This window comes from Triticum urartu, chromosome 2A, assembly GCF_056163025.1.
Source record: "Triticum urartu cultivar PI428250 chromosome 2A, HENAU_Tu73, whole genome shotgun sequence".
NCBI lineage: Eukaryota > Viridiplantae > Streptophyta > Magnoliopsida > Poales > Poaceae > Triticum > Triticum urartu.
Genome location: NC_141874.1, coordinates 56734556 through 56756193, shown reverse-complemented (window position 1 = coordinate 56756193; position 21638 = coordinate 56734556). Strand labels below are relative to the sequence as shown.

The 21638-nt window shown below is 47.7% G+C and overlaps 1 long non-coding RNA gene across 5 annotated transcripts; it reads right to left on the bottom strand.

Annotated features, from left to right (window-relative positions):
* Nucleotides 1–5381: 5381 nt before the first annotated feature.
* LOC125535620 (uncharacterized) lies at nucleotides 5382–9255 on the bottom strand. Of its 5 annotated transcripts, none has more exons than XR_007294748.2 (5): nucleotides 8651–9255; nucleotides 8488–8583; nucleotides 6386–8366; nucleotides 6212–6307; nucleotides 5382–5710 (listed from the first exon to the last, which is right to left on the bottom strand). It is a non-coding gene; the product is annotated as an uncharacterized LOC125535620 (long non-coding RNA). The 5 variants fall into 5 exon arrangements; XR_015615710.1 differs by having other exon boundaries at nucleotides 8488–8574; XR_007294745.2 differs by having other exon boundaries at nucleotides 6102–6307; nucleotides 6386–8583.
* Nucleotides 9256–21638: the final 12383 nt, after the last annotated feature.

Below are 21638 nucleotides of genomic sequence, written 5' to 3'. Positions count from 1 at the left end.
TGTTTGATGTGATGGTGCATTTGGCTGTTCATCTACCTGATGAGGCACTACTTAGAGGTCCAGTACAGTATGGCTGGATGTACCCTATTGAAAGGCGGCTAGGCACTTTCAAGGGCTATGTTAGGAACAGAGCTAGACCCGAGGGTTCCATTGCAGAGGCCTACATTGCTACAGAAGTGTTGACATTCTGCTCAAAATACATTGAAACAGCTGATCAGCTTAGCAAAGAGGTGGGTGAATACAATCCCGGGCTCAATGTTTTCGATTATTCTGTTCGAGTTACAGGGAAGAGTCGACAAGAGGACAAACCTAAAGATTTGGACAAAATGGTTTGGTATGTGTTGAATAACTGTCCTGAGATACTACCTTATATCAAGTAAGTCCAGTACTGCAGCTTATACATCGTAATCTACTAAACGTGCGGCACATTCTTATATATTTAGATGTTTGACGCGATCACTATGTTGTGCAGCATCTACAAAGAGGAGTTACTGCTGCAAAATCCAAGAAACATTGACAAACTGGTTATGGCAGGATTTGCGAAATGGTTCAAGAACCATGTAAGCTTTTGAAGTGCACTGTCAGTTTTTTTAATATATTGAGTACATAAGATGATCAGCTTGTCTATTTCCTAACCATAGGTTAAGAAGATGCGGGAGGATGGGCAGGCAGTTGATGATGCCCTTTACTCACTAGCAATGGGTCCTGATACTCGGGTAAGACATTATGAATCTTGCGTTGTTGGAGATGTGCGCTACAACACCCTTGCACGAGACGAAGGCAGGAAGACACAAAACAGTGCCATCATGAGCACGGATACGTATGACAAAGATACAACTGAAATGTATGCTAACATAACAGACATTGTTCAGTTGCAGTATATCTCCAGTTTCGAGGATCATCGGTGTGTGGTTCTGTTGTGCTGTCGTTGGTATAACCTGTTTTCCAGGATCGCAAAACCCAGAGCTGATGATTATTTCAAATCCATCAATGTCAATCCGGCGTACCAGACCAACGATCCTTTTATTTTGGCCAATCAAGCAACACAGATATTTTTCCTGGAAGACACATTTGCACGTAGCGATAACTGGAGAGTATTGCAAAGGTTTGAGCAGAGGAATTCGTTTAGTGAAGTTGCACAACAAGATGATGCTTACACTGCTCCTGATGTACAAGATAACACAGATGTTCCTAATATCTTTGAGAACCATCACGCCAATGACGCCGGCGAAAAGATTGCCTGTCGTGCTGTGGACATACAAGAGTTGATCAAGAAGAAGCCAACGTTCGAGGACGTTGAGGACGAAGAAGAAGATGACACCATGGGGAATTACGATTCAGACTGATACACATGGCGAATATGTTGGCGCTACTGCTGCGGATGATGATTACATTGCTTTTGTCGTATTTGCATGTGAGAAGACGTTTTTTATCTACTATGTGAAATTGTGTTTGCTATGACAACTGAAACCTGATGAACATGTTGTTTAGTATTTTGCTGTGAGAACATCACTTGTTATGTATGCTGATTTGTGTTTGGTGATTGTATGACAACTAAAACATGATGACATTGTTGTTTAGTTGTACTCATATTTGGCTGTGAAACTTGAATTTGATGACATAGTTTGCTGTTGGACTGCAATTTGCTCGACGTCTTCGAATGAGAACAAAGATGACCCGACAGGGCCTCTGCTATTTATTTATTTATATGAGCAAAAGGGGATACCCCCTGATTTACATTAATAGAAATCATTAGATGTTCACAACACTACGCCCGGCCTGCTACACAGGTTTCATTCATTACTAGTTTCAGCAAAGTGCTCATGTCGTAGCTACTGAATACATCACGAGTGCTACATACATTACAAATAAAGAGACAATCATCCTACAAAGTACATCGATTTTGCCCATTATCTTCACAAGATCTTTCATCTCCTCATTGCTGTCAAGGCCGTTTAGCAGCTGTTGCCTGGCCATGATCAGAGGAACTGCATCTCTAACCTTCTGCTCCGCATCTTCCTCTTCTGCCGTTCCTTCAGTTACTTGTCCAACACCCCATCCTGCTGGTATTGGGATTCCTCAGCTAACCAAATAATCAGCGTAGTTGCATTCCCCCACATCAGCAACTTCCCAGAAATACAAATCACACGAATCTTCCCTTTTCTGCACGAATCAAATTGGAAGATCATCAACCAAACTATTAAAAAATCAGCAACTGAAAGCAGCAGAACAACACTTGAACATATTATTACCCCATGATTCGGGCATTTGTAGAAGACTCGGCCAAGGTTGCGGATTGTGGTTGAGACGCGACGGATGACTCTGCATGATTTGCAGCAGTGGCACCACACCAACGGCAGCGGGTTGCGATGAGCAATCGGCTGCGGTGCGCGTGCCGGCGGGGGTGTGATGAGACCCACAGGCGATGGTACGGGTGGCGGCTTGGCGCATATCTGGTTGTTGCCTGCTGAAGAGCAGGTGGACGAGCAGCCAGCGGACATGGTTGCTGCGGCCAGAGCTTCTGATGCTAGGCAGAGTAAGTAGAGAAGAGGAGAAGCGAATGTTGTATATGTCAATTTCATTACTTGCAGAGTAGCATAGCACCATATATAGTCATAGTCTAGGTTTGGATTCGAACCAGCTACAGGAGCACGTCTTTCTTTTTTCTAAAACTCGGCAACGTCTCTTTACTGGTACACTAGCTTGTTCTGTACGCCTTCCCAAGTCTTTGATTTTCTTTCCCTTTTTTATTGCGAGGAAGGAGGACAAAATTGAGAGTTCCTAGGACTCGAACCCATGACCTCTCGGTTGAAAACCAAGGGTGCTAGTCACTTATGTGGCGAACGTTCCCTGTGAGGAGGACGGCAGGCGAACGCATTTTCCTCGCGGTTTTCTTCCTATATATAAAAAAGTATGCTACTTGGTGTCCAATTAGTCAACAAACGATTGTGCCAACCTTGACCATTGGATTGACATTCAACGTCTGTCGCGTTTCTTCAGTCTCTTCTTCCTCGAGCCGCCAAAGCCAAACCAGCGCCGGCGGGACCGCCTGCTCCGCCTCCCACGGCTGGCTGTGATCTTCCCAGGCTCTTGTTCGTTCCCGTCCGAGGCCTTACCATCGTCCTCCGCCTTGGTTCACTCGCCGCGGCGCCACCCTCCGGTGTTGTCAACATGGTCAACAACCGAGAGGAATAAGGAGATGACTGTACATGGTGAGGATGATAGTAGGGACCCAGCAGCGCGCGCAGTAATTTTGTTTTTTCAGGACGGAGAAGGGTATCAACTGGGTTGTGCGGGACCCGTGGCCCGTCTGGCCCAGGCTTTTATTTCATATGTTTAGTACATGACCAGCCCAGTTTGTTTTTTTCCTTTCTGAAAATGGCTAGCCAGCTATTTTGTTTTTTGCAGAATAACCAACGTAGGCCTACTTGCTTTTCTATGCCCTGCTGGGCCAGAAATCTTTCAAGACGAGGAGGGATGCATTTTGCCCAGAAAATGGGCTATAAGTAATAAGAAATGGGCTATAAGTAATAATAAATGGGCTGTAAAATGAAAAAATAGAGCAAACAGGCAATTAGTTCCAAAATACTGTTTTCTTTCGGATTTTGATATTTTAAATTTCATTGTTTTTGTGCGGGTAAAATTTCATTGAATTTAAATTAAGGTATATTTAGATTTAAAATTAATTTGAATCTGGCTAGAAATTTCGGGCTGTATGCTGTTTGGGACAAATTTGGAGGCTAACTTGTGGGTCTACTAGGTTGACGTGTACTTTGGCTTTGTCAACTTAGTCCACAAACGATTCAAGCAGCAGTGACCGTTGGATGCTAATCCAATGGCTATGCTGCTTCTTCAATATCTGATCTTCTTGCTCCAGCCGCCCAAACCATCTCCGGTGGGACTGCCTGCTCCTGCCTCCTGTGGCCGGCTGTGCTGCCGCACAGGCCGCACCGCCCCACCCTACTTCATTGCTGGCCAGGCCATTCCTCTACTCACCCACACATCCTGTTATTTTCCGGCGATGGTAGCCGAACCAGTAAACCCTTGTACTCCCCACCGCATGGGCAACCATTGCCGAGTCTTCCCCGGCTCCGTGTCGTTCCCTTCCTAGGCCTCGCCGTCGTCCACCGCCATGGTGCTCTCGGCACGGCCTGGTCAACATGGTCAAGAACGACATCCATCGGCCGTGGACTGTACGCGCAAAATAATGATTCCTCCACCTGACAGCTGGGACCCATCGGAAGGGCCTCTGTATTTCGCGAAAAAACGTTCCCCCCACTGACATGTCCGACCCACCAGCTATATCTTCACACGCAAGGAAGTGCCTCCTTATTACGCACAAAAAAATGAATACCCCCTGCTAGCTGGGACCCACCATAGTGGGAGGATGACTTGTGGGCCAACTAAGTTGATGGGGACGGAGGGCTTTGTTAACTTAGTCAATATGAACGATTCTAGCTCCAGTGACCATACGATGTCCATCCAACGGCCGTAGTGCTTCTTCAACCTCTGGTCTTCTTGCTCTAGCCGCCCAAAGCAGCGCCGGTCGTGCCGCATGCTCCTGCCTCCCGTGGCCGGCTGTGCTACCGCGGAGGCCTCACCGCCCCCTACTATTCCCACCACTGGCCAGGCCTTGCGGCGATGGCAGCCTCACACCGCAGCCGAACCAGTGAACCCTCGTACTCCTCTCCGCGCGGGCTTCCACTGCCGCGTCTTCCCCGGCTTCATGTCGTCCCCTTCCTAGGCCTCGCCGTCGTCCACCGCTGTGGTGCTCTTGGCGCGGCCTGGTCAACATGGTCAAGGAACGACTTCCATAGGACGTGGGCTGTACGTGGAGAGGTTGACAGCTAGGTCCACGGCCGCAGCAAGGAAGTGCCTCCTTATTACACGGAAAATAATGATTCCTCCACCTGACAGCTAGGACCCACTGGACGGGCCACTGTATTCACTACACCACAACACTGATATAAGGACAGGAAAACTGCCGGGAGAACATACTTATAAGGGCAGACAATCTGCCGGGATAGCTTTTCTCCCGGCAGATAGAACCGCCACGAGAACTGCTGCCGGGGATTACTTGTCCCGGCAGATACACTTCTCCCGGCAGTTTCTCTGCCCCGGCCCTTATATTTGCCGGCAATTTGTTTTCTCCCGGCAGATTGGTCAGGGCACATGAAACTACAATTGCCGGCAGTTTAGCCGCCTGCACATGCATGTTTTCCCGGCAGTTATGATGCCAGCACTTCGATTTCACTAGCAAACTATTGTATGCATTCCTGATAAAATTTCCATTCATTATGTTAAGCAATCAGGGCACCTCGCACAATTTATACATACACTTCAAAGTGACATATAGGTCTCATCAGAAACCTTAAACTTCATTCCATAAACATAAGAATGTATATAAGCAGATTGTGCACAAAAAGAGTACATAAATGTTTCTAGATACATGTGCCACACAACCAAAATGAAGTAGTTCCACAAAGAGAGAAGTATATATGTTTCGAAATGTGTCACGCAACCAAAATGGCCATATAGTGGCCTATGTGCCAAAACAACCACCAAAATGAGCAGAACTTGCCAATGTCTCCAGGTTCAACAAACAAGGCGCATTACATTATCACTCCAGCAACTTAATATTAGATCTTGCAAACCTTCAGCAGCTTGTACATCATCCAAATCTCGATCAAGTAGTGTATCTTTGGGAAACCTGCAACAGAACAGAAACTCAAAATGGAGCTCTCATAGCACAATAAACCTGTTGTAACATACATGAACATGCAACTAGTACTGGAAGCACAATAAAAATGCAATTTTTACATCACATAAGGACAAGTGTTTTAATGCCTTCTTTGTTTGCCTTGCTGTTGGGCGTTGGCTGTAGCAGCACACGCTGTGAAATTATTCAGTACATGGAGTTTGAATGAAGGCTGATGTTGTACACAGATCGTTCATTGGAGATGAAAAGGATTTGAATCAGGCTAACGTACACAGCTCATTCCATTCCAGTTATAGTAACAAAATAGTAAAAAGTTATAATTTGATATTCTTGTCATTCCAAACTTGTTTATAGTAACCTAAAGGTTGAGGTTATGACATACCATGAAGAAAAGCACCCAACTTGTTAGGCATACAAATAAGCCACCAACAATAAACGCCATTTCATCCAAATAATGTGCTTGTAACAGGATAAAATGTTTGCCACAGTCACCTTTCGCAAAACTGCTACTCGACTAAAATGGTTGCAGAGACCTCTAGCTTGATTTGATGTGCCTCAAATGGTTCCTTCTCCCTCTGGATGATATGGCTGCAGATGAAAGCAAAGCGAAAAGGATTGGTTCATTCTGTAAAACTGTGACGAGGACACCTACAAGTTTACACTCACATTTTCTTCACTAATCTCCGGTAGACCTGGAGTTCAAGTTTGTCCAACACAAGGTAGACACCGCATTTTAGTAACCCTGCAAGATAAATAAGCAATCAGTGTCCCTATACAAAAAATTAGGACACAATCAGTGACAGCAGAGGGCCAAAACTTTTTCAGCACACAAATATGTGAACTTAGTGGTCTTCATGTCTATCAAGGGCTTGCTTAAGGAGCCTGAGATCTGCCATCCTAAGTGAAGTCACAATATATGCATACTGGAAGGTTAAATTACCACTTGTACAAATCAAAATGGTTACGGGGAAATCTTTAGGTGGGCTATTTCCTTTTTCCTCTGTATTCCCATTTTGCCTAACTTTGTTGTTTACTAAAATGGATACAGATTAAAATGGACTAAAATGGTGCAGGTTCCTGTATATAGGTTGTGAATCAGATCACAATTGTAATTATCTTTATATTTGAATTTTAAACTATAACATAATAATCTAGAGCATATAGTTGAGAATGAGGTATAGAAAATATGTTTAGTTGTGAAATCAGACCCCATTTTGTTGCGACATTTTTGTATTTTATTTGTATTTAGTAAAAGATGGACAAATTGATACCTAATACATTCAGAAACAATTCAAGTCAGTAACATTAACAAAAAAAGGGCAGCCCGGTGCATGTAGCTCCCACTTGCGCAGGGTCCAGGGAAGGGTCCGACCACTTTGAGTTCAAGTGAGTTGATAACAAAATAAGGAGGAATCCATGTGACAAAACTGTAGTTAGGCATATCCTAAGAATATATTGGAAGAATAAGTGCACAAACACAGGTAGGAGCTGTCACACTGTAGTTAGGCATATCCTAAGAATATATTGGAAGAATAAGTGCACAAACACAGGTAGGAGCTGTCACATTGTAGTTAGGCATATCCTAAGAATATATTGGAAGAATAAGTGCACAAACACAGGTTGGAGCTTTGCATTGAGAAATCATGTAGCTGCTCGATCTCATAAATGCTCCTCTTAAAATTATACTTGATTTCGCCCATGTCCTTAAGCACACTGAATGTCTTATATTCATCAGAAACAATTATATATTACTATGGCATCGGGAATGGAAATAGGAAGAGCGACAAACACAGGAAGAGAAATCAATTCAAAACATTCACAAATGGCGGCTAAGCTAAAGTCGACCGACAAGAGCAACAATACTGAAAACTGGAGTAACTAAGATCATATAATAACTTGAGATAAAGTTTTTCACCTCATATTAACAATCTGCATACATAAGTTGACTCAGAGATATGTTGTACTGTTTCTAGTGCAGAATATTGTTTTGACAAAGTCAATGTAGTTAAAAGGCATATAGAAATCTAAATATTATGATGTGCACAGTGGAACATATAATTCTACCATTTTGGTGAAAATAGATTTAACCGGCAATATGTTGACTTTTATCAATGTACAGAATCCATTGCTATTGGACATTTTGGTGTAACTCAAATGCTCCATTAAGCTCGCATAAATTTTGTTAATAACACTTTTAAAGTGTGAGTAAAAATCTATGAAAGAAAGACTATAAACACTATTGGACATGATATTGAGAAATCTAGGAAGTTGCTAAAACTCTACCATCAAATATAGGAAATATTCAAAGTCTAGGCCTCATACACTTTGCTTAATGTTGGAAGGCATAATGATTTGATAGGACATGCAGATACTCATAGTCTTAGCCTTTATTTCCGAGAAATAAAATAAGAGATGCATACCACCCCTACAGAACACATAAAACTGCTTCGCAAGTCTTCGAGCAATGTGAAGCATAAACAGTCAATTAACTGATACTTGAAATGAACAAAGTGTATTATCTACAATACTTGTAATCTTCAGTACACCATCAAAACAAACCTATTTATTGTTTGGTAACATGGGGCGGAGCTTTGTTGGGGTCAAACTAGGCCATGGGCACCCAGGTTTTTGGCACTTTTAATTTTACCTATGCATCAAAGCACAGCCCATTAAGAATACGATCAATCCATGTAGCCGGCACAAGCATGTAGTAGCACGCTATTTCTCATGGCTGCAGCAGGCAGCGGCACACTAGGCCTAGCACCAACCTCTCGCCGACATCCCGCGCAGATCTGGCATCGCACAACTAGGGGCCGGCCGGAACGCACGCCCCCCAAACTCCACTCCCCTGTCACCTAAAAAAACTAATAGACTACATACATCAATTTTAGAGCTACACACCAATTTCTGCAGTGATCTAGGAAATATCACCTGTCAAATTCTCATGGTTGGAGCAAGGAATTAGAGAAGGAAGCGCTGTCCAGGGAAAGGCAGAGCTGCTCGCGAGGAGGGTCGACGCTCCGCTGCCTGGGGTAGAGGACGTAGAGGAGGGGTCCCCGCTTGGTTCTCCGGTGAAGCTTGTGGGGAGGAGGCCTGGTCGGGGAGGAAGCTCGCGAGATGGGTGGTGGTGAGGAAAGAAATTCAGCGGAGGAGGGTGGTCGCCGCTTGCGGTCTGGAGTGGCGGCTCGGTGGCGCCGCTCTAGAGTGGTTGGGGAGGGGGGGCGGCGACAGTTGTCTGGGTGGAGGGCGGCCGCTGGCTTGGATCTGGAGTGGTTGGCGGCTGCGGTCAATTCGGTGCTTGGGCGCCGCCGCTCTGGCATGGTTTGGGGCGATGGCGCAAGTGCTCTGGGTGGAGGGCGTTCGGCGGCGGCGGGATGGTTAGGTCGGATGGGATGATGGGGGGCGACGGCGGCGGTGGTCTAGTTGGGGGCGGCGGCGGTGGTGTCTGGTGGAGGGCACGAAGGATTTGGGGGTCGATTTGGGCGCGGCGGCGCTATCTGATGGAGGGCCGGCGCGTGCGTGTATTTTTTGGGCCAAAGTTTTGGCCACTCGCGCGCTTTCCTCTCATCGCGCGCGCTTAGTAGGCCCAATATTTTGGTCTCGCGTCGCGTCAAAGTCGATTCCCGGCAGATTATGGGCTGTGGTGTAGTTGTCTCGGCAGAAGATGTGCCCTAAATTGTAACGGCAGTCCATGTGTCGCCACTGTTCAAGTTCTCCCGGCAGTTTCTCTACCCCAAGATGTTTGTACCGGCAGAAACAAATGTCCCGGCAGTTGTTTTGCCCCTGATCAAGTATTTCTCCCGGCAGTTAATTGCCCCCAATGAAGTGTTGTGGTGTAGTGATTTCGCGGAAAAAACATTTCCCCCTGACTGCTGGGACCCACCAGCTTCATCTTCGCACGCAAGGAAGTGCGTTCGAAAAAAAAACGATTCGCCCCCCTGACTGCTGGGACCCACCAGCTACACCTTCGCACACAAGGAAGTGCGTCCGAGCAAAAAAAACGATTCGCCCCCCTGACTGCTGGTACCCACCGGCTACATCTTCGCATGCAAGGAAGTGCGTCCGGGCAAAAACTAACGATTCGCCCCCCTGACTGCTGGGACCCACCAGCTACATCTTCGCAGGCAAGGAAGTGCCTGACAGTCGGGACCCACCAGGTCGAAGCATACATAGCGTTGTCATTATGGTCCCGAATGTGTACGTACATACTGGTCGATGTAGAGGCGCGCACGTGTCATAGTAGAGGCGTGCACGTAGCATGTACACGTACGTACAACGGCCAGGGTGCAAGAAAGAAAATACGTCCACATATGTGTACATACGGGCGGTGTCTCGAACGCCAACTCGCGCATACGTACGGCCAGGGCTCGTGTACATGGCTGGGTCAGAACGAAGAAACAACGTCGTCGTCATGATCATGGGGAGGCAACGGAATGCGTCGTGTTCATGGGGAGGCAACGGAATGCGTCGTGTTCATGGGGATGCAACGGAATGCGTCGTGTTCATCGGGAGGCAACGGAACGCGTTGGAGCCAACCGGCTGGGTCGGAACGGAATGCGTGGTCGTGTTCATCGGGAGGGCTTGGATGGAACAGGCGATGGAAACGAGGCCTGGCATACCGCACAACGGAGGAAACGGACCTCCCACGTTCGGAACGGGGTCCTGTTGAACGGGAGGGGTGTGCCGTACCGCAAAACCGAGGAAACTAACCTCCTACGGTCGAAACGGGGGTCCTGTTGATCGGGAGGGGTGTGGCGTACCGCAAAACGGAGGAAACGGACCTCCTACGGTCGAAACGGGGGTCCTGTTCATCGGGAGGGGTGTGGCGTACCGCAAAACGGGACTCCACGGGATACTGTTCATCTCCATCGTCGACCTCCTCCAGCCTCCACGGGCTCCTGTTCATCCAGCCTCCACCGCGCGCTACTCCACCGGCTACTGTTCAACCACCCCTCCACCATCTACTGTTCATCCAGCTCTCCACACCACGGGGTCCTATTCAACCACCCCTCCACGGGCACCCCTCCATCGTCTACTATTCATCCAGCCCTCCACACCACGGGTCCTGTTCAACCACCCCTCCATGGGCACCCCTCCACCGTCTACTGTTCATCCAACCCTCCACCACACTACGGGGTCCTGTTCATCCACAGGAACGCCACCGCTCACTGTTCATCCAAGCCCCCCCGCAACGCTCACTGTTAATCCAATCGATCGGCTTCAGTTAGCAACAGTAGCGAAGGACTCACTCGATCGGGTTCAGTTAACAGCCATCGATCGATCGCTCGGGTTCAGTAACGCGTAGCCTGCAGTGCAATCACTCGGGTTCAGTTAGAGCCCAACGCCTCGCTCGGGTTCAGTTAGAGCCAACGCCTTGCACACACGCGCGTACGTGTACGAGAGAAACGCGCATCGCTCGGCCCCCGACCTCCCACCGTAACTGGGAACTCGCCGAAATTTTCCTCGCCCTCGCTTCTACCACGGTTTTTCCGTCATGGACGGCCCAAAGAATGTCATGCAGTTGCGTCTCCGGCCCGCCCAGGACGAAAAGCCCATTTTCTGTCATGATTTTTTGTCATAGAAGTAGGAGCCCACCACATCTATGATAATACCGGGTTTTGTCACAATTATCATCAGAGAAGTGTCATATGTATGACAGAAAAAATTTCGTTCGGCCCAAAATGTTATGGATGTGTCTTTTTTTTGTAGTGAGTAGAGAAGTTTTTACACGCCAGGTAAGTTTCTGGTCAGTAACTTGGAGAGGTTACTGAGGTCAAATGGCTGGGAGTTAGAGGCTGTGCTTTGGAGGTTTGCCAAGAGTTACTAAGGTGAAGATGCACAAGAAAAACCAGGCACAATGGAGCAAGTAAAATGGTAGTTGCTGTAGAAACCAAGATTTCTGTCCAGAACACAAAATATTTTCTGTAGCACAAATATTCCAGAAAGTGATGAAATATTTTTGCTCAGGAAGGTGCCCTAGGGTTCAAAGAATATTTGTGAATTATCTCAGATTTTCTGGGCCACAAAAATTAGGGTTGCTTTGGAGCATAGTGATCTAGCTAGGGTTTTTGGGAGAGAAATGAATATTTTTCATTTAAGAAAAATATTCCAAAGATTATTTTGGGGTGGAGCAGAAGGGGAATGAAGATTAGGGAGGGAAATGAAGCACTTGACTGAAAGCCAAGGGTACCCAAGTGTTTAAGTCCATATGCAAAGATTCAAAAACTCCAAGTTTCAAATTGAATCCAATTAAAAATCAAGCAAATGAGAGAGGGCAAAAACTAGGGTGTCACAAACCTCCCCCACTTAGAATGAATCTTGTCCTCGAGATTTGGTTGCTTGGGAAAACCACTCTGGATAATGTGACTGTAGAAATTCTTCCCGCTCCCAAGTTGATTCTGACTCTGTGTGATGCTCCCACTGAACTTTGTAAAATGTCCTTACTTTACTGCGAGTGACTCTTTCCATCTGATCCAAAATTCTAAACGGTCTCTCTTCATACGTTAAATCATTTTCCAACTCTACCTCAGCCATAGCAGTCCTTTTCTCAGGCGGGGATATGCATTGTCTCAATTGTGAAACATGAAACACGTTGTGCACGTCTGCCAATTCAGTAGGTAGTTCCAATTGATATGCCACAGTACCTACTCGAGACATAACTGGGAATGGACCAATAAATCTGGGGGCCAACTTTCCACGAGTCTGAAATCTCTTGATTCCTTTCATAGGAGTGACTCGGAGGTATATGTGTTCTCCGGGTTCAAAGCTGATCTGTCGGTGCTTTCCATCATAATAACTTTTCTGTCGAGATTTGGCCAATTGAAATCTGTCTCTGATTTCCTTAACTTGTTTCTCAGCTTCCATCATGAGATCTGTTCCGAAGATATGGCTATCTCTAGTTTGAGACCAATTTAAAGGAGTGCGGCACTTACGGCCATATAGAGCTTCATATGGTGACATTTTCAGACTGGTCTGGAAGCTGTTGTTATAGGAAAACTCGGCATATGGCAAACAATATTCCCATTTGGGTCCTTGGGCTAAAGCACAGGCTCGCAACATATCTTCGAGTATTTGATTTACCCTTTCTGTTTGTCCATCCGTCTAAGGATGATAAGCAATACTATATTTCAGTGCTGTCCCCAAGGCTTGATGGAGGCGTGACCAAAAAGCGGAGGTTAACAGGGAACCTCGGTCGGAAGTGATAGTTCGGGGTACTCCATCCAGACTGACTATTCTGGATACATACAGCTGTGCAAGTTTATCTGCCCTGTATCGGGTGCTGATTGGAATGAAGTGAGCGACCTTGGTTAGGGTGTCCACTATAACCCAGATTGCATCATTGCCTCGCTGAGTCTTAGGCAATCCCGTAATGAAATCCATACAAACGTCATCCCATTTCCATTGTGAAACCGGCAGCGGTTGGAGGAGTCCGGTTGGCTTCTGATGCTCTGCCTTCACCTTGTTGCATATGTCGCAACATGCTACAAAATAGGCAATGTCTTTCTTCATTCCATCCCACCAGAATATTTGTCTAAGTTCCTCATACATTTTCATACCTCCTGGGTGAAAGGAATATAAGGATTCGTGTGCTTCTGATAGAATTTTCTTCCTTAAATCCGGTTGATTGGGTACACAAATCCGTCCACGGAATCGGAGGGTACCGAATTTGTCCTTGAAGAAATCTGGGGTTTGTTCTGCCATCTGGCCCTTGGCACGTCTTTGTAGCTCGGCGTCAGCTGGCTGGGCCTTGCGGATCTCTACCTCAAGTGTGGGGGTAACTTCCAAAATATTAGCAAGGCCAGCATCCACTATGACCAGGTTGAGCTGAGCGATCTCCTCTTGGAGTTCATGAGGCAAGGATTTCAATATGACATTCAAGCTGACGGGCTTTCGACTGAGTGCATCGGCAACTACGTTGGCCTTGACCGGGTGGCAATTTATTCCAAGGTCATAATCCTTGACCAACTCTAGCCATCTTCGCTGACGGAGGTTTAAATCTGGCTGAGTGAAGATGTATTTGAGACTCTTGTGGTCGGTAAAAATTTGGCACCGTTTTCCAATGAGGTAGTGTCTCCAAATTTTTGATGCATGAACCACCGCAGCCAATTCCAAATCATGAGTAGGATAATTTCCCTCGTGGCTATCGTGATGCATATGCTACTACCTTGCTGTCTTGCATAAGCACGCAACCAATGCCTTGCCTGGAGGCGTCACAATACACATCAAAACTACGATAAATGTCTGGAAGAGTCAATACGGGTGTGGTTGTCAGACGTATCTTTAACTCACTAAAACTTTTCTCACAGTCCTCTGTCCATTCAAACTTCTTATCCTTTTTGAGCAGCTCCGTCATGGGTTTAGCAATCTTGGAAAACCCTTCAATAAAACAGCGGTAATATCCAGCCAATCTGAGAAAACTACGGATCTGCGTCACAGTCGTGGGCGGCACCCAATCGAGCACATCCTTTACTTTGCTCGGGTCCACGGCTATACCTTCGGCGGATAGTACATGTCCGAGAAACCCAACTTGCTTGAGCCAAAATTCGCATTTACTAAATTTGGCGTATGGCTGATGGTCGCGGAGTCATTGTAGCACTGCTCGGAGGTGATCCTTGTGTTCTTCCTCACGCTTGGAGTAAATTAGGATGTCATCGATGAAGACTACCAGGAATTTGTCGAGGAAGTCCATGAATACCTTGTTCATCATATGCATGAAGAAAGCAGGGCCATTGGTGAGACCAAAGGACATCACGGTATATTCGTAAAGACCGTACCGAGTAGTGAATGCGGTCTTAGGAATATCCTCCTTTTTAATCTTGAGTTGATGATATCCGGTCCGTAAATCGATCTTAGAGAATACTTTAGCCCCACTGAGCTGATCAAATAGATCATCAATCCTTGGTAGCGGATATTTATTTTTGATAGTGACCTCATTCAGCTGGCGGTAATCTACACACATGCGGAGAGTACCATCCTTTTTGTCCACGAAAATAGCAGGTGATCCCCATGGTGAAGAGCTGGGACGAAAATATCCTTTCTGGAGCAACTCATCAAGCTGTTTCTTTAACTCCACTAATTCTGATGAGGGCATCCGATAGTACTTTTTGTATTACGGTGCAGTTCCGGGCACAAGATCTATTGCAATCGAGTTCGCGATCTGGTGGCATGCCTGGCAGTTCTTCTGGAAATACATCAGGGTACTCACTGACCAGAGCAATAAATTCCAATTCAGCCACACCGGTGCAAACCAATTCTTTCTTGGGTATATTCTTGCGAGCATAGAATTTGATAGTCTGCCCATTCTGACTGGTCAAAGTGACTTCTCGGGTTGCGCAGTTTATGTAAACTTGATATTTGGTGAACCAATTCATACCCAATATAATATCCAACTTTTCAGACTCAATGATTATCAGAGAGGTTGGAAAGTAGACTCTGTTGATATTGATTTCCAGATCACGGCAGACCAGATTGCTTTTGATTATAGATCCCGGGGTTTGTACCAGCATATTTTTGCCCAAAAGCGTGCAAGGAAAGTTGTTTTGGGCAGCAAAACTCCGAGAAATAAAAGAATGGGAAGCCCCAGAGTCAAATAAAATTACGGCAGGTATGTCATTAACAGAAAACATACCAATGACGACTTCTGGCTTCTCTTGGGCTTCATCGGCAGAGATATGATGCACATACCCAGTGAAGTTTTGCTGGGTCGGGCATGACTCCATAAAGTTGACTTGGGGCCTGATTAGGGCATTTGCCTTGTTGTTCTTGGGGCATTGTCTGGCATAATGTCCGTTCTGCCCACAATTAAAGCAATAATTATTGCGTTGACACTCTTCATGTATTGGGTTGGTCACGACATTCTTGACTTGAGTGGAGGTCTTGTTAACATTCTGTTGCCAATTTGGCTTGTATTCCACCTGAGTCCGTTGCTAGGTACGAGCCTTTTGCACTGGTTGCCCATCCTTCTTTGGCTCAAATTTACGCTTGTTGTCGTTGTTAATAGGCCTATTATCTGATATAAGCTTGTGCTCTCGTTTAGCAATGAAAGCCTTGTTCACCAGAGTTTGGAAATCTGGGAAATCAAGCATACTGAGAGTACACCGGAGTTGCGGATTTAAGCCTCCAAGAAATCTGTCAATCTTCCTTTCTTCGGTGGCCACGTCATAAAGAGAGTAACGGGCCAGGTGATTGAACTTTTGCAAATATTCAGCCACAAACTGATTTCCTTGGACGAGTGCGAGAAATTCACGCTGCTTAGTCTTCATAACTCCAGTAGGGATATGATATTTTCGGAACTGATCCTTAAACTTTTCCCAGGTAATTTCTTCATCAACAGGCCACATGGCTTTTGCATTTTCCCACCATATGGCAGCTGCGCCTTCAAGGTACACTACAAAAAAAAGACACATCCATGACATTTTGGGCTGAACGAAATTTTTTTCTGTCATACATATGACACTTCTATGACGATAATTGTGACAAAACCCGGTATCATCATAGATGTGGTGGGCTCCTACTTCTGACAAAAAATCATGACAGAAAATGGGCTTTTCCTCCTAGGCGGGCCGGAGATGCAGCTGCATGACATTCTTTGGGCCGTCCATGACGGAAAAAACGTGGTAGAAGCGAGGGCGAGGAAAATTTTGGCGAGTTCCCGGGTACGATGGGAGGTCGGGCCGAGCGATGCGCGTTTCTCTCATACACGTACACGCGTGTGTGCGAGGTGTTGGTTCTAACTGAACCCGAGCGAGGCGTTGGGCTCTAACTGAACCCCAGCAATTGCACTGCAGGCTACGCGTTACTGAACCCGAGCGATCGATCGATGGCTGTTAACTGAACCCGATCGAGCGATTCCTTCGCTACTGCTGCTAACTATAGCCGATCGATGCTGCCTCTGGGATGAACAGTGAGCGTTGCGGGGGACGGGGGGTTTGGATGAACAGTGAGCGGTGGCGTTGCCTCTGGATGAACAGGACCCCGTGGTGTGGTGGAGGGATGGATGAACAGTAGACGGTGGAGGGGTGCCCGTGGAGGGGTGGTTGAACAGGACCTCGTGGTGTGGAGGGCCGGATGAACAGTAGACAGTGGAGAGGTGCCCGTGGAGGGGTGGTTGAACAGTAGCCGGTGGAGTAGCGCGCGGTGGAGGCTGGATGAACAGGAGCCTGTGGAGGCTGGAGGAGGTCGACGGTAGCCCATGGAGGCTGGAGGAGGTCGACGGTGGAGATGAACAGTATCCCGTGGAGTCCCATTTTGCGGTACGCCACACCCCTCCCGATGAACAGGACCCCCATTTCGACCGTAGTGCTCCAACACAAGTCCGTTTCATCCGTTTTGCGGTATGCCACACCCCTCCCGATCAACAGGACCCCCGTTTCGACCGTAGGAGGTCCGTTTCGTCCGTTTTGCAGTACGCCACACCCCTCCCGATCAACAGGACCCCCGTTTCGACCGTAGGTGGTCCGTTTCCTCCGTTTTGCGGTACGCCAGACCCCTCCCGATCAACAGGACCCCGTTCCGAACGTAGGAGGTCCGTTTCCTCCGTTGTGCGGTACGCCAAGCCTCGTTTCCATCGCCTGTTCCATCCAAGCCCTCCCGATGAACACGACCACGCATTCCGTTCCGACCCAGTCGGTTGGCTCCCACGCGTTTCGTTGCCTCCCGATGAACACGACGCATTCCGTTGCCTCCCCATGAACACGATGCATTCCGTTGCCTCCCCATGAACACGACGACGACGCTGTTTCTCCGTTCCGACCCAGCCATGTACATGAGCCCTGGCCGTACGTATGCGCAAGTAGGCGTTCGAGACCCCGCCCGTATGTACACATATGTGGCCGTATTTTCTTTCTTGCACCCTGGCTGCTGTACGTACATGTACATGCTACGTGCACGCCTCTACTACGACACGTATGTGCCTCTACTACGACACGTGCGCGCCTCTACATCCACAAGTATATATGTACGTACACGTTCGCGACCAGAATGGCAATGTTACGTACACTTCGACCAGGTGGGTCCCGACTGTCAGGCACTTCATTGCCTGCGAAGATGTAGCTGGTGGGTCCCAGCAGTCAGGGGGCGAATCATTTTTTTTGCGCGGTCGCACTTCCTTGCGTGCGAAGATGTAGCTGGTGGGTCCCAGCAGTCAGGGGCAAACATTTTTTTCACGAAATACAGTGGCCTGTCCGGTGGGTCCCCGCTGTCAGGTGGAGGAATAATTATTTTGCATGTAATAAGGAGGCACTTCCTTGCTACGGCTGTGGACCCAGCTGTCAGCCTCTCCACGTACAGTCCACGTCCGATGGAAGCCGTTCCTTGACCACGTTGACCACGCCACGCTGAGAGCACCAGGGCGGTGGACAACGGTGAGGCCTAGGAAGGGGACGACACGGAGCCGGGGAAGACGCGGCAGTGGATGCCCACGCGTAGAGGAGTACGAGGGTTCACTGGTTCGCTGCGGTGTGAGGTTGCCGTCGCCGCAGAATAACAAGGGGTGTGGGTGAGTAGAGGGATGACCTGGCCAGCGGTGGGAGTTGTAGGGGGCGGTGAGGCCTCCGCCGCATCACACCCGGCCACGGGAGGCAGGAGCACGAGGCACGATCGGCGCTGGTTTGGGCAGATGGAGCAAGAAGACCAAAGGTTGAAGAAGTAGTACGGCCGTTGGATGGACATCGTACCGTCACTAGAGCTAGAATCGTGCATATTGACTAAGTTGACAAAGCCCTCCATCCCCGTGAACTTAGTAGGCCCACAAGTGAGCCTGCCACTATACTGGGTCCCAGCTAACAGGGGGAGTATTCATTTTTTTGTGCGAAATAAGGAGGCACTTCCTTGCGTGCGAAGATATAGCTGGTGGGTCCGAGCTGTCAGCGGCGATAACATTTTTTCACGAAATACAGAGGCCCTTTTAGTGGGTCCCTGATGTCAGGTGGAGGAATCATTATTTTGCGCATAATAAGGAGGCATTTCCTTGCGTGCGGCCGTGGACCCAGCTGTCGGCCTCTCCACGTATAGTCCACTTTAGATGCATGTCGGTCGTTGACCACGTTGATCAGGCCGCACCAAGAGCACCAGGACGGTGGACGAAGATGAGGCCTAGGAAGGAAACGACCCGGAGGCAGGGAAGACTCGGCAGTTGTTTCCCACACGGAGGGGAGTACGACTGTACGAGGGTTTACTTGTTCGTCTGCCGTCGCCGGAGAATAGCAGCAGTTGTGGGTGAGTAGAGGGATGGCTAGGCCAGCGATGGGAGTACGGTGGGGCGGTGAGGCCTGCGAGGCAGCACAGCCGGACGCGGGGAGGAGGGAGCAGGCAGTCCCGCCGGTGCTTGTTTGAGCGGCTGGAGCAGGAAGAGCAGAGATTGAAGAAGCACGACGGCCGTTTGATGGACATCGAACAATCAATGCTTGTGCGTCAACCTTTTTTTAGGAAAGCCTCAAATATGTGGGAAACAACATACAACCCATCTGCCATTATTTCTAATAATTTACAACCCATTTGCTAATTCTTAAGGTTTTTTGGAGCCCATATTCTTTTTGTTAGCATTACAGCCCATATTGTGGCCACGGTTAAAAAATTATACGAAATTTTGCATATTTCGGTGCGGTCTGAACTGTTTTTAATTCCAAAATTTCGACTCACATTCAAACTGATTTTAAAAATAAATGTATATCAATATAAAATCCAACAAATTCTCCACGCATAAAAATTAATGCAATTTAAAATCTCGAAATGAAAAAAGATATTTGAAACTAATTGCCGGTTTGATCTGTTTAAAAATGTACATCCCATTTCTCATTACTGATAGGCCATTTTCTCGGCCAGCCGAATGAAGCTCTACTCGTCTTGAAAGATTTGCAGCCCAACAGGCCTGACAAAGCGACTTACTTGGCAAATCACAAAAAAACTGGGCAGTAGCCGTGGACCCAGCTGTCAGCCTCTCCATGTACAGTACTCTTCCGATGGAAGTCGGTCGTTGCCCACATTGACCACGCCGCGCTGAGAGCACCAAGGCGATGGACGACGGCGAGGCCTAGGAAGGGGACGACGCGGAGCCGGGGAAGACGCGGCAGTGGATGCCCACGCGGAGAGGAGTACGAGGGTTCACTGGTTCGGCTCCGATGTGAGGCTGCCGTCGCCGCAGAATAACAGGGGTGTGGGTGATTAGAGGGATACCCTGGGCCAGCGGTGGGAGTAGTAGGGGGCGGTGAGGCCTCCGTGGCATCACAGACGGCCACGAGAGGCAGGAGCACGCGACACAACCGACGCTACTTTGGGCGACTGGAGCAAGAAGACCAGAGGTTAAAGAAGCACTATGGTCGTTGGATGGACATTGTACGGTCACTGGAGCTAGAATCGTTCATATTGACTAATTTGACAAAGCCCTCCGTCCTCGTCAACTTAGTAGGCCCAACAAGTCAGCCACCCACTATGGTGGGTCCCAGCTAGCAGGGGGTATTCATTTTTTGGTGCGTAATAAGGAGGCACTTCCTTGCGTGCGAAGATATAGCTGGTGGGTCCGACCTGTCAGCGGGGGGAACGTTTTTTTTTGTGAAATACAGAAGCCCTTCCCACGTACAGTGCACGTACATTGCGTAATAAGGAGGAACTTTCCTTGCGTGCGACCATGGACCTCGTGGGTCCCAGCCGTCAGGCTCTCCACGTACAGTCCTCTTCCGGTGACTCCCGTATGTTGACCACGCACGCCGAGCGCGCCGAGGCGGTGGACGATGGCGAGGCCCCAGACTGGAACGACCCGGAGATGGGGAAGACGCGGCAGTGGAGTCGCAGACGGAGAGGAGTGGGAAACTTGACTGGTTCGGGTGCGGGGTGGGCCTACACTTGCCAGAGAATAACAGGAGGTGCGTAGTGGAGGATGGCCTGGCCGTCGGCGGGGTAGCATTTTGCTGAGGAGCGCAAAACAACGCCGCTGTACGCCGAAGGCTGGAGCAGGTTGTTCCGGTAGCACTGAGGGAAGAAGATGAGAGATTGAAGAAGAATTCCGGCCGTTGGATGTAAATCCAACGCCTTCTTAGGCTTCGACCTACTGGCCCACATGTCAGCCAATCCATTTGTTTTTTTAGTCCATTTGGTGGGCTGGGTGAAACAATGATGTAGCATCTATGCAGCCCGTTTAAATCCCATTTGCATTTTCTCAAAATCCGCGGACTTGCTGGGCTGGGTGAAAATATCATGTTGGGCTAGACAGAGAAATGTTATAAAAACATAAACACATGATTGCACGTCAGTAAAATCTTTGCAAGCTTATGTACGCAATCACTAGGAGTTAACTTGCCAAGTTATATATAAACAATTATTATTATTATTTTGTAAGAACTTTCAACTTATGAAATAAAATATCATTTTAATTTGATGAGTTAATAGTACGTGGGGTATTATTATTTTTTAGGCTAGACGTGGGACAGTTGAGTTGGTTCTAGGGGAAAGTACTAGGAGAAAACTCAGATTACATCGAAAAAGAAAGTGGGAGAAAATTCAGGGACCTGTTGGGTCCAGCTGAGGAGGGGAATATGTTGGGAGGAAGGAGACTCAAAGAACGACAGCCGAGTGAACTAGTTTTTTTACGGACAAGTGAACTAGTTTTTTTACGGACAAGTGAACTAGTTTACATACATAAGCAAATAGCCACTAAAAAGCAATTAGGTTAATGGGATCTTAAAAGAAATATTTCGGACAAAACAGATAATTACGACACATAGGCTAATGCATGAAACACTCAGATGATAAAGTTGCTTATAAACAGATAAAGTACAACATCTAGACCTTCCTGGCATGCTTGATCATGACGCTGCGGCTGTCCGTGTACTCGTCGGTTACGGGAAGCAGACACGCCCTCATGTCCAAGATCTGCCTGTACATGTCGTAGCATGCGTATGTGTACTTGGCCGCGTAGGTTATGTAG